The 13667-nt window shown below is 39.2% G+C and overlaps 1 non-coding gene across 1 annotated transcript; it reads right to left on the bottom strand.

The window, feature by feature from the left end:
• Positions 1–2240: 2240 nt before the first annotated feature.
• On the bottom strand, positions 2241–2347 carry LOC133792950 (small nucleolar RNA R71). Its single transcript, XR_009874410.1, has one exon. It is a non-coding gene; the product is annotated as a small nucleolar RNA R71 (small nucleolar RNA).
• Positions 2348–13667: the final 11320 nt, after the last annotated feature.

The raw sequence follows: 13667 nt of genomic DNA, 5'->3' as shown, positions 1-13667 counted from the left end.
TGGTTTTAGTTATTTTGTCTCTTAACTTTGTTTGTGTATTTTGTTTTAATTAACGATAACTCTTGTGGAAAATAATGGAATTATGTTCTAAAAATGTGGTATCTATTTTGAAGGCAAAAAGAGAGTGTGCTTGGAAAGCTTAGTGAAGCATGTGCAAGGAAATCATTTTGGACCTGAAATTCTGGCACTTTGTTGTAACATCAGTCAACTTTGCTGCATCAAAGTGTGGGCAGCCAGCAGCATAAAGTCGCACATTTGGCATGTGATTAAATAAGGTGGAGAGAGACTTGAATAGTGGGAACATGAGGTGGAAATGAGCTGCAAAATTCTGAAAAAGAAAAGGAAGTGGTCCCCCACATGTAGAGAGAGAAAGGGAGGGTTTATACCCTTTGTGAGCCCAAAAAGATATCATCTTCTTCTCCAAGAAAGAACCAGCCACCCATGCTTCGTTGAAGAGAGTTTTTTCTGCACTTTTGAGTTAAAATCATCAAGAAGAGAAGAGGAAAAATCTAGGAGAAGGAAGCTAGAAGAAGAAAAAGAGTTAGAAGACAAAAAATAGAATATCTTTATCAATTTGGCTTGTCTTTCTAAACTCTACTTTCATATAATTTTATTTTATTTTTCTTTCTTTCTTTCTTGAACTCTTGAGATGATGTTGAATGTTTATTGTGGTGATTTGGATATTTTGTCTATGGACTAAATTGTTTGTGTTAGGGATATTGATGAACCCTAATTTGTAATCAACCCCAAAGTGTTGAATGTTTTATGAAAATTTTCTCTTGTTCAATTGAGCTATTTTTATTGTGAAAATTTCTTGCTTGAGAATGATCAACTTAGGTGAGAGACAAGCTAGTTTTAATTCCAGAAGGGTTAAAATAAGTGGAAATGCTTGATTGATGCATGTTGATAATTTTTTTATTGATTAGTGAATAACTTAGGGATATTTTATTCACCTTGCAAACTTGAAGGATTGATGCTTGGAATTGTTTTCTTGAAATTGAATTTAGCATAGGAATATGTGAATCTAATTGATGGAACTTTAACATGAGCATTTGGAAAAATGGCATGTGCATTAAATTGGAAATCCTAGTTACAAGAGAACTTTGCTATGAACTTTGTTGCAACATTAGGGGCAAAACTACAAATTAGGGGAATTTGATATGCCTTACTTTTATCATCATATTAATCAAAATTTGTCATTTTCTAGCTTTATTGTTAGAGACCTATTTCAATTCTCTTGTTTAGTTCTTTTTGTTCTTTAGTTCAATTGATTAAATCATAAAAAAAATATTTAATTGTACCCCAAATTGTTTGATGTTGATTTTTACAATATTTGTTTGGCAATCCTTGAGGAGACGATAAAAATTACTTTCATTATACTACTTGTTCAACGATTGTGTACACTTGCACACACTTAGGAAAATCCGTAACAAGTTTTTGGCGCCGTTTCCGAGGATTGCTTGAAGTCAATTATTGTAAAGTTAATTATCTTGCAATTTGGTTTAATTTTTCTTTTGTGCTAACTTGGGTGATTCTCGTGAAAACGATTTAGGTTTACATAGTGTATGAGCGAGAATCAAGGGCCTGAACTACTTCCCATTGATCCAGAAATCGAGTGTACATTTAGAAGAAGGCGAAAGATACACAAGTCAAAAAGGGAAGTAGTAGTGATGGATGCTGAGCAAGGGGCTCAACAGGGAGCTGCCCAGAGGGCAGCAAATCTATTAGGAGCTGCTCAAGGAGCGGTAAATCTATCAGGAGTCGCTCATGATCCACCAGTAAATTTCGCAAGAGCTGCTCAAGATCGAGTAGCTCAAGGTGGAGTAGCTGCCAATAATGGTCAAAATGCAGTTATTGTAGCTGATGACAGAGATCGTGCTATCAAGAAATATGCTCTCCCCCTCTTCAATGAGCTCAACCAGGGCATCATTAGACCAGAAATTCAGGCAGTACAGTTTGAATTGAAGCCAGTCATGTTCCAGATGCTTTAAACTGTGGGCCAGTTTAGTGGGATGCCAACAGAGGATCCTCACCTTCACCTTCGCTTGTTCATTGAAGTGAGTGACTCTTTCAAGCTGCCCGGAGTGACAGAGGATGCACTAAGACTAAAGTTGTTCCCATATTCCTTGAGAGACGGAGCCAGAGCTTGGTTGAACTCTTTGCTATCTGATTCTGTGAGTACTTGGCAAGAGTTGGCTGAGCGATTTTTTATGAAGTATTTTCCTCCCACTAAAAATGCCAAGCTCCGCAATGAGATTACTTCATTTCAACAACTTGATGAAGAATCCTTATATGAGGCATGGGAGCTCTTTAAGGAGTTGTTGCGCAAATGCCCTCACCATGGCATTCCTCATTGCATCCAAATGGAGACCTTCTATAACGGTCTTAATGCTCATACTAGGATGGTGGTTGATGCTTCAGCGAACGGGGCTCTTCTTGCTAAGTCCTATAATGAGGCATATGAAATCCTTGAGAGAATATCCAATAACAACTATCAGTGGCCCACTTCTATATTGTCTATAGGTAGAAAGGTGACCGATATTCATGATGTAGATGCCATCACTTCTTTGGCGGCCCAAGTGTCTTCTATTTCTAATATGCTCAAGACAATGAATATGGGGATGAATCAATCAATGGGGCAGCCTATGGGGACACAGATGGGGAAATTGGAGAGCATTTCTTGTGTGTATTGTGGTGAGGGTCATACTTTTGACAACTGTCCTTCTAATCCGGTAGCTGCATGTTATGTGGGGAACCAAAATAGGAATGGTCCTTATTCTAATTCCTACAACCCATCATGGAGGCAACACCCCAATTTTTCATGGAGTAATCAAGGACCTGGCCCTAGTAATCCTTCTATGCCTCCAAGACCAAATTTTCCATCGGATTACCCCCCACAAGCACCACAACAAAGGGCACAACAACAAGTAATGCAATCTAGCTCTCTTGAAAAAATGTTGAAGGAATATATAGTGAAGAATGAAGCCATGATTCAAAGCCAAGCATCTTCATTGAGGAACTTAGAGAACCAAGTTGGGCAACTAGCTAATGAGCTTAGAAATAGACCCCATGGTACACTGCCAAGTGATACCGAGAATCCAAGGAATGTGGGCAAGGAACATTGTAAAGCTGCCACTTTGAGGAGTGGGAAAGAGTTGGAGAAGGACAAGACCAATTCTGGGCATGAGGGTGAGCCCTCTTCAATCCAAATAAATGAGGAATTCCAAAAAGATGCTGAACTTCCTAGTGCACAGAAATCTGCCTCTGTCCAGAATGCTGCAGGGATGCCGCAACATTGTCACCCAGGAAGTCCAATTTCAAAGCAGCCACCTCCATTTCCTCAACATTTTCAGAAGCAAAAGTTGGATTCTCAATTCAAGAAATTTCTAGATATGTTGAAGCAGTTGCATATCAACATCCCACTTGTAGAAGCACTTGAGCAAATGCCTAACTATGTGAAATTCATGAAAGATATTCTTACACGGAAGAGAAGGTTAGGAGAATTTGAGACAGTGGCTCTTACCAAGGAATGTAGCTCATTCTTGCAAAACAAGCTGCCACCGAAGATGAAAGATCCTGGGAGTTTCACCATTCCATGCACCATTGGTAATTCTTATTGTGGCATGGCATTATGTGACTTGGGTGCCAGAATAAATTTGATGCCTATGTCTGTGTGTAGAAAATTAGGGATTGGTGAAGTCCGACCTACCACAGTGACTCTACAGCTTGTAGTAGATCTCTTGCTTATCCAGATGTGAAGATTGAGGATGTCTTGGTAAAAGTTGATAAGTTCATTTTTCCAGTTGATTTCATTGTGTTGGATTATGAGGCAGACAAGGAGGTACCAATCATTCTAGGGATGCCATTTCTAGCTACTGGTAGAACTTTGATTGATGTGCAAAAGGGTGAACTTACTATGAGGGTTCAAGATGAGCATGTGACTTTCAATGTTTTCAAGGCTATGAGATTTCCAGATGAGGTCGAAGAGTGTTCTATTGTTTCAGTAGTAGATTCTTTGGCTTCAAAGGAGTTAGAAAACAATTTTGATGATCCTCTAGAGAGACTCTTGATGTTTGATTCACATGCAGAGGATGAGGATGAATACTTGGCTTGGCTAGAAGCTAGTTCATAAGGATTACATACAAGAAAGCATTTTGAATCTTTGGAGCTCTATTCAAGGTCTTTTGCAGCTTCTAAACCATCAGTGGAAGAGCCTCCAAAGTTGGAATTAAAAGCTTTACCCTCACACTTAAGATATGCCTATTTGGGTAAGTCGTCCACCTTGCCTGTGATTGTTTTAGCTGAGTTAAGTATGGAGCAAGAAGAAAATTTGCTGAGTGTATTGAGGAAGTTCAAGAAGGCCATTGGGTGGACCATTGCAGACATAAAGGGTATTAGTCCTTCTCTATGCATGCATAAGATTCTGTTAGAAAACAATGAAAACGGGTCTATTGAAGGGCAAAGAAGGCTAAATCCTATCATGAAAGAAGTGGTGAAAAAGGAGATTATCAAGTGGCTCGATGCATGTATTATTTATCCCATCTCTGACAGCTCATGGGTCAGTCCTGTCCAGTGTGTGCCAAAGAAAGGTGGGATTACAGTGGTGGAAAACAAAGACAATGAGCTGATACCCACTAGAACCGTGACAGGGTGGAGAATTTGCATGGACTACAGAAAAACTGAACAAGGCCACTCGAAAGGATCACTTCCCTCTTCCCTTCATTGATCAGATATTAGATAGACTTGCAAGGAGAGAGTACTATTGTTTTCTAAATGGATACTCTAGTTACAATCAGATTGCAATCGCTCCAGAGGATCATCACAAGACCACTTTCACTTGTCCCTATGTACTTTCGCATTTCGAAGGGTGCCTTTTGGTCTATGTAACACTCCTGCCACATTTCAGAGATGTATGATGGCTATTTTCACTAACATGGTGGAGCAGTTTCTAGAGGTATTCATGGATGACTTCTCTGTTTTCGGTGATTCATATGACGATTGCTTGAGCAACTTGGCCAAGGTTTTGCAAAGATGTGAAGAAAAAAAACCTTGTTCTTAATTGTGAAAAATGCCATTTTCTGGTTTAGGAGGGTATTGTTTTGGACCACAAGATATCAAGGCTAGGAATTGAAGTTGACCGGGCTAAGATTGAAGTTATTGAGAAGCTCCCTCCTCCTTCTTCGGTGAAGCATATTAGAAGTTTTCTTGGGCATGTTGGGTTCTATAGGCGATTTATAAAAGATTTCTCCAAGGTCTCTAAGCCTCTTTGCAACCTATTGGAGAAATAGGCACCATTCTACTTTGATGAAGCATGTTTGAAAGACTTTGAAGAGTTGAAAGAGAGATTGATTTCAGCACCAATTATTGTAGCTCCAGATTGGGACTTGCCTTTTGAATTAATGTGTGACGCTAGTGACTATGCAGTGGGAGTTGTTATGGGGCAGCGAAGAAACAACATATATCACTCCATTTATTATGCTAGCCGCACTTTGACAGGTGCTCAACTTAATTATATAGTGACGGAAAATGAACTCTTGGCTATTGTCTTTGCCTTTGACAAGTTTCGGGCTTGTTTGGTGGGCACTAAGGTGATAGTATACACAGATCACTCTGCTATAAAGTACTTGATTGAGAAAAAGGATGCCAAGCCTCGTTTAATTAGATGGGTGCTTTTGCTTCAAGAGTTTGATGTGGAAATTCAAGATAGGAAGGGAGTCGAGAATCAAGTGGCGGATCATTTGTCAAGAATGGAAGGTAAAAAAGGATCCAATGTTCTAGTGCCCATCAAAGAAACATTTCCAGATGAGCAATTGTTTGAGGTCAACCAATCTCATGTTGTTCCTTGGTTTGTGGATTTTGCTAATTACTTGGTTAGTGGATTGTTGCCTCCGGATCTGACAAGCCAACAAAAGAAGAAGTTTTTGCATGATGTGAGGCACTATTTTTGGGAGGAACCATTTTTGTTCAAACAATGCACCGACCAAATGATTAGAAGATGTGTTTCCGAGCAAGAGATGGAGGATATCCTACATCATTGTCACTCTGCACCTTGTGGAGGTCATTTTGGGGGATCACGCACCGCATCTAAGGTACTTCAATGTGGGTTCTTTTGGCCTTCCTTATTCAAAGATGCTCATGCTTTTGTATTGAGATGTGATCGATGCCAAAGGGTTAGTAATATTTCTAGATGGAATGAGATGCCCTTAACTAATGTTCTTGAAGTTGAATTGTTCGATCTGTGGGGTATCAATTTTATGGGCCCTTTTCCTCCATCTTATGGAAACTTGTACATCTTGGTAGCTGTGGATTACGTTTCAAAATGGGTGGAAGCAATTGCCTCTCCCACTAATGATGCTAAAGTTTTCATGATGTTCTTACAAAAGAATGTTTTCGCTCGTTTTGACACTCCAAGGGCAATCATTAGTGATGAGGGAACCCATTTTGTGAACAAAGTGTTGGCTAGCTTATTGGCTAAATATGATGTGAGGCACAAAGTAGCTACGACTTACCATCCCCAAACTAATGGGCAAGTTGAGTTGTCCAATAGAGAGATAAAAGGTGTCCTTGAGAAAGTGGCGAGTCCCAACCGTAAGGATTGGTCCAAGAGGTTAGATGACGCATTGTGGGCCAATAGAACAACTTTCAAGACACCATTGGGGATGTCACCATATCATTTGGTGTTTGGAAAAGCATGTCACTTGCCGGTGGAACTTGAGCATCGCGCCTATTGGGCTATTCAAACACTCAACATGGACTTGCAACTTGCAGGAGAAAAGAGAATGTTGCAGTTAAATGATTTAGAAGAGATGCGCTTATTCTCTTATGAAAATCCCAAACTTTACAAGGAGAAAACAAAAAGGTGGCATGACAAGCATATTCTACCAAGGTTGTTCGAAGAAGGCCAGAGAGTTTTGCTCCTTAACTCACGTTTGAAACTATTTCCAGGCAAGCTCAAGTCAAGATGGTCGGGCCCATTCTTGGTGGTTAAGGTGTATCCTTATGGAGCAGTGGAATTGCGTGAGGAAGCTCCGGAAGGGAATTCAAGGTTAATGGCCAAAGGATCAAGCATTATTGGGGAGGTGAGGATGAGCGAAACAAGTGCTCAATTTCTTTGGAGGATCCTTGAAGAATATGTAAAAACTTGGGTTGCTGTGGAACTTTGAGATTTAATTGTAGAGCAACCCAAGTTTTATGTAGATGTATATTGTATATATATATGAAAAAAAATTGATTGAAAAAAAAAAAGAGAAAAGAAAAAAAAGGAGAAGAAAAGAAATATATGAAAAAGAAAAAATATATATATGTATATAATATATTTCTTTGGGGAAATTGAATTTTGATTGTTAAATGTGTTTATGGTTGCAGAGAAAAAAATGGAATAAAAAAGGGGTTGCAAAGTTTGGGTGATGTAACATCAAATTGGGCATGCTCTCTGACTTGACTTTGCTGCAGCAAAGTTCCATGATGTTACAACATCAAATTTAGCATGCTTTCTGACTTGCTGTTGCTGCAGCAAAGTTCAGCATGCTCTCTGACTTGTTGTTGCTGTAGCAAAGTTCCATGTTGTTACAACATCAAATTCAGATTGCTCTCTGACTTGTTGTTGCTGCAGAAAAGCTCCATGATGTTACAACATCAAATTAGGCATGCTCTCTGACTTGTTGTTGCTGTAGCAAAGTTCCATGATGTTACAACATCGAATTCAAATTGCTCTCTGACTTGCTGTTGCTACAGCAAAGTTCTATGATGTTGCAACAAAGTTGTTTAAAGACATGGAGAGTAAAATTTGGGCAAAAATCTCATGCCTAAAACCCTAAGTTCATCATTTTCATCTTCCCCTGTTCTCTGTAAACACCCAGCCGCCACCCAAACCTCCCAGCCCTCTCAGCCGCCCCTAGCCACCATGAACCCAGACATCTCCACCACCCTCGCCACCATCGCCGAAACCCACCTCTTAGCCGCATCTCACGGCCGAAGCCCATCTCCCAAACCCACCTGAATCCCTCGCATTTCGCATCCATCTCCCAGCTCACGCACCCCGTCCGCCTCTCATAGACCCGAACCCACCTCATCCCAACAACCCAGCCCCGATCTCACCCACCATAACCCTGAGCTTACGAACTCACGACCCCGACCCACACAACCCATCTCTCAGCCGCGAAGCCTCGACCACTTCCAGTCGCCAACCCCCTGCTCCCATCCCAGCCCGTAGCCACCTAGCAACCCACCTAACCCCCCATCTCCAACTCACAAACCCACGGCCAAAACCCATATCCCAGCTCACGAACTCTATCCGCCTCCCATAGATCTGAACCCACTCTCGCCAACCCAGCCATTTCCAGCCCTGATCTCACAACCCATGGCCCCTACCAGCTCCGACCATGAACCCACAGCCCACCTGACCCATGTAACCCGACACCCATCTACATCTCCCAAACCCACGACCCATCGCACCAAAAAAACCCATTCAAAACTCTCTCACTCTGTCTTCAACCTCCCGCACCTATTCAACATCAAGATTTGGGCAGCTCCTTGTATTCTCTTCATTGGGGTCTCACAAAAATTTCGCAACCACACCGTGCATTCACATGGGTGTCCTACTCCTCTAAGGTACTATATTACTCTTGTTTATTCACTTTGGGCATCACACTTAACTGTGGCTGTTGGAATTTTGGTTATTGAGCATTATGCCTCGAAGCAAGCAAGTAGCAAATAGACAGAAAAAACCTGTGGCAGATGAACCACTTGTTGTTGCAAAGTTTATATCCCCGAGGGCTGCCGAAAAATTCAGAAAACTTGCGGGCGCGATATTTGGTCTAAGAGAGCATTCCCTACTGATGGAAATCCAGATTATGTGACCAATGTGATTAGAAATCGAGGGTGGCTTAATTTTTGTACAGCCCCTCGCGAGGTGGTCGTTCCTTGGATCAAAGAATTCTATGACAACTTTGTGTCGCAGAAATTAAGACAAGTCACAGTCCGGGGCAAGCAAGTTAGTTATGCCCCTCAAGACATCAATGTTGTTTTTGGGTTGCCCAATATTGAGGCGGTTGAGTATGGAGAAGTTTCCCCAAGACAAAGTGATGCGGAACTTGCCAATATGTTGACTTAAGTTGTTTTGGTAGGGATGGATGGAATTTTTTGCCGAAATTTGGAGTTCATACTATTCCCCGCACTTCCTTGACGACTCCAGCTCGTGTATGGAATCATTTTATCAAAACCAACATGTTTCCCACCACTCATGACACCTCGGTTCGCAAAGATCGGGTCGTCCTCCTTTTCAACATTTTGACTGCCCTATCCATTAATGTGGGGGAGTTCATTTCCGAAGAGATCGTCGCCTTAGGTGTTATCAAGAACAAGGGACCATTATTTTTTCCCATATTGATCATTGCCTTGTGCCACCACGCAGGTGTGCCCCTAGCGCCGGATGATGAACAACGTCACTCTCCTGATTACATTGATGCACATAAAATTCGGAAGGTTACCAAAGTTGTTTCAATTCAGAGAGAGCAGGCCTCGACCTCTGCCCCACCGCCATTGTCTCATCATGGCTCGGCTATGCCCCCAAACCCCACTGTCGCTGAGCTTTATGTTACTCAGCAGAGTATGTATAGTATGTTGCTTCATATGGAGGCCCAGCAACACACCTATTGAGGCTATGCGTGCCAATGTGACGATGTCTTGCGTCACTCTTTCCGGCCCCCAAGGTTTTCCCACCGTTTCCTGAGGCCATCATGGAGCGGTGGCATGCAACTGAACCATCCGCTGCGCCTACCTCTTTGGACGAGGAGGAGGATGGCGAGTAAAGGGAGTTTCTTTATTTTCCAGCATCATTTTCATTTCTTGTTCTATTTATGTTATCTGTTTTATCTGTTCTTTTTGTTCTGTTGTGTTTTTTTTTTCTTTGTGCACTATGGATAGTGTTCTCCCTTAAGTTTGGGGGGGGGGGGGTGTTGTTTATAACTATTGTGTTGTTTTAATTTCCTTTATGTTTCTTATGTTTTAGATATTGTTAGGCGTAGTTTGTGTGTGAAGTCTTGAGTCGTGAGTCTAGTTATAATGGAATCAATTCTTGTAATGGTTGTGATTAAGTGTGGAATGGCTTGATGATAAAATGTCAGAAAAAAAATTGCATAATTTGTTAACTCTTGTGTATGAGTGATCCTTTAGTACTTAAATATTTTTATGCTAATTCAACCATAATGAGAATGTGTCCCAATTTTGTGTGCATAGCTTGACCAATAATTCCTTAAACCCATAAAGTTAGCTAGATTTTTGGGAGAGCTTAAGTTTCTAGAAGTGCTTAGTGGTTCCCTTGAGGCGAAATCCTAGACAACACTAAACCAAGGACATGATTCAGGCCATCTTTGGACCGTTTGAGCCTTTCTAGCCAACCATTATATACTCTTTTATCCCTAGTCACCCCATTGAGCTTACTAGACTCCCTTTCTTTCTTTACCACATGCTAGCCCAACTATATACATATCCATTCACCATACCTTTTGAGCACCTTGATTTTTCTTGAATATATGTTGAGTGTTGCATCATGAGGGAGGGTGAGAGGAGTGTGCCTTTGTGAATGGTATTTTAGTGTGGATCTCATTTTAAGTTTGGGGGGAGTGGATCTCATGTTGTGTCATTGCCATTGTTTTATTTAAATTTAGATATTTATATATATAAAAAAATATATTAAAAAAAAAAGAGGTGTATTTGTAAAGAAAAGAGTGCACCCCCTATAAAAAAATCATCAAAGAGTTGCAAATTATATTCATATAGTTAAAAGCAATTTTGGGGGTGTAGCATCTTATATAAAAAAAAATAGTATTATGTCTCATTTGCTTTCTTTCTTTCTGTCTATGTTAGCAATAAAGAATAATGGCAAGCGTGACTTTGATTTTTGGGGGGTAATCTTTTGGGGAAGTGATTGTGAGCTCTTACTTGGTCTTAGGAAAATTAAGGTGCTTTTAAAGTGAATTGAGCCTAAAATGACTTATTTTAACCACCCACACCTAAGCCTTACACTACAAGCTTGTTAAAGACCTTTTGATCCTTGGTTAGTGTTTGTCTACATTAGTGGAGAGGGAATCATTAAGTCAACTTATGGAGACAATAATTAGGCTTTAGGATCAAGATCTAATTTACTTTAGGGAGAATTGAGAATGTTTTGGAAGAGCTATGTATGCACTTTAAGGGTAAACACTTGATTCTTGGTTTGATAGCATCTTAATACTTGAGGAACTTGGATTCCATATACACTTGAGTTATCTTCTTAATCACTGATTTGAGAGTTCTATTCCCACTTTGATATGACCATTTCCAAATTGATTCATAGTGTTGTTTTATTTTTAGTCTTTGTGTTGTTGGTTGTGTCTGTTATAGTTGTGTGGTGTGTTATGTCTTCTTAGTTATTATTTTGCATGTGTGTCTTGTGTTGAGTTGGATATCTTTGTTTCTTTTCTTGTCTTTTATTTTTAGAGTCATCACTTGGGGCGAGTAATGGATTAAGTTTGGGGGCGTGATAACTCTATATTTTAGAGTTATTAATTGAACTTTTGGACGTAAGAATTTAAGTGAAATAGAGTGTTTGTGTTATTATTGTGTGGTTTTAGTCATTTTGTCTCTTTACTTTGTTTGTGTATTTTGTTTTAATTAATGATAACTCTTGTGGAAAATAATGGAATTATGTTCTAAAAATGTGGTATCTATTTTGAAGGCATAAAGAGAGGGTGCTTGGAAAGCTTAGTGAAGCATGTGCAAGGAAATCATTTTGGACCTGAAATTCTGGCACTTTGTTGTAACATCAATCAACTTTGCTGCAACAAAGTGTGGGCAGCCAGCTGCATAAAGTTGCACACTTGGCATGTGATTAAATGAGGTGGAGAGAGACTTGAATAGTGGGAACATGAGGTGGAAATGAGATGCAAAATTATGAAAAATAAAAGGAAGTGGTCCCCCACGTGTAGAGAGAGAAAGGGAGGGTTTATACCCTTTGTGAGCCCAAAAAGATATCATCTTCTTCTCCAAGAAAGAACCAGCCGCCCATGCTCCATTGAAGAGAGTTTTTTTCTACACTTTTGCGTTAAAATCATCAAGAAGGGAAGAGGAAAAACCTAGGAGAAGGAAGCTAGAAGAAGAAAAAGAGTTAGAAGACAAAAAATAGAATATCTCTATCAATTTGGCTTGTCTTTCTAAACTCTACCTTCATATAATTTTATTTTATTTTTCTTTCTTTCTTTCTTGAACTCTTGAGATAATGTTGAATGTTTATTGTGGTGATTTGGGTATTTTGACTATGGACTAAATTGTTTGTGTTAGGGATATTGATGAACCCTAATTTGTAATCAACCCCAAAGTGTTGAATGTTTTATGAAAATTTTCTCTTGTTCAATTGAGCTATTTTTATTGTGCAAATTTCTTGCTTGAGAATGATCAACTTAGGTGAGAGACAAGCTAGTTTTAATTCCGGAAGGGTTAAAATAAGTGGAAATGCTTGATTGATGCATGTTGATAATTTTTTTATTGATTAGTGAATAACTTAGGGATATTTTATTCACCTAGCAAACTTGAAGGATTGATGCTTGGAATTGTGTTCTTGAAATTGAATTTAGCATAGGAATATGTGAATCTAATTGATGGAACTTTAACATGAGCATTTGGAAAAATGGCATGTGCATTAAATTGGAAATTCTAGTTACAAGAGAACTTTGCTATGAACTTTGTTGCAACATCAGGGACAAAACTACAAATTAGGGGGATTTGATATGCCTAACTTTTATCATCATATTAATCACAATTTGTCATTTTCTAGCTTTATTGTTAAAGACCTATTTCAATTCTCTTGTTTAGTTCTTTTTGTTCTTTAGTTCAATTGATTAAATCATAAATATATATATATATTTAATTGTACCCTAAATTGTTTGATGTTGATTTTTACAATATTTGTTTAGCAATTCTTGAGGAGACGATAAAAATTACTTTCATTACACTACTTGTTCAACGATTGTGTACACTTGCACACACTTAGGAAAATCCACAACAAAAACCATCAATTTGAAGTAATGACATTCTCAAGAAACCAATCTGACGGTATGTTCAGCCTCCTAGGTATGCTGACCTCATGTCAGCTAGAGTATTGATAGTTTTTGCATGTGTGATGACGTCATGCCTGCTCACGTGCATAAAAGGCTATATATAACTCTTCTTTTCTTCATTTTCCTTCTACTCTATCTCTTTCATCTTTTCTAATTTTCTCTTTCCTCCAAGAATTTTCAAGAAACCTGATGCCTTCTTTCTCAATTCCTGGAATCTGTGAAGTTTTTTGCAAATTCTTCCACAAAATCATCTTTCAAGTAAGTTCTCGATTAGTGCCTTGTAGTTTTTTACTGTCTTTATTTGAAAAATCTGCCTAGAATCATACAAATAGCTTATGTGTTCTTCGTGTTCTTGAGGGAATAGTAAGAAAACTCTTAATTCTTTTAGTAAAATAGGGATTTTCCTAGAAAAAAAAAATATTTTTGGGGAGTAGAAAATGGTATTTAGGCTTCGGGCAAGCTTCAATTAGTGCTAAGTGTAGGAACAAAATCATAAAATTGAAGAAAATTTCGATTTTAATTTTCAGAAAATGGTGGGGAAATTCTCGCCCAAAAGGTAAGTTGAAAGATTCT

Source organism: Humulus lupulus, chromosome 7 (genome assembly GCF_963169125.1).
Source record: "Humulus lupulus chromosome 7, drHumLupu1.1, whole genome shotgun sequence".
NCBI lineage: Eukaryota > Viridiplantae > Streptophyta > Magnoliopsida > Rosales > Cannabaceae > Humulus > Humulus lupulus.
Note: the sequence above shows the minus strand (reverse complement) of the source record. Positions and strands in the feature narration are given on the sequence as shown.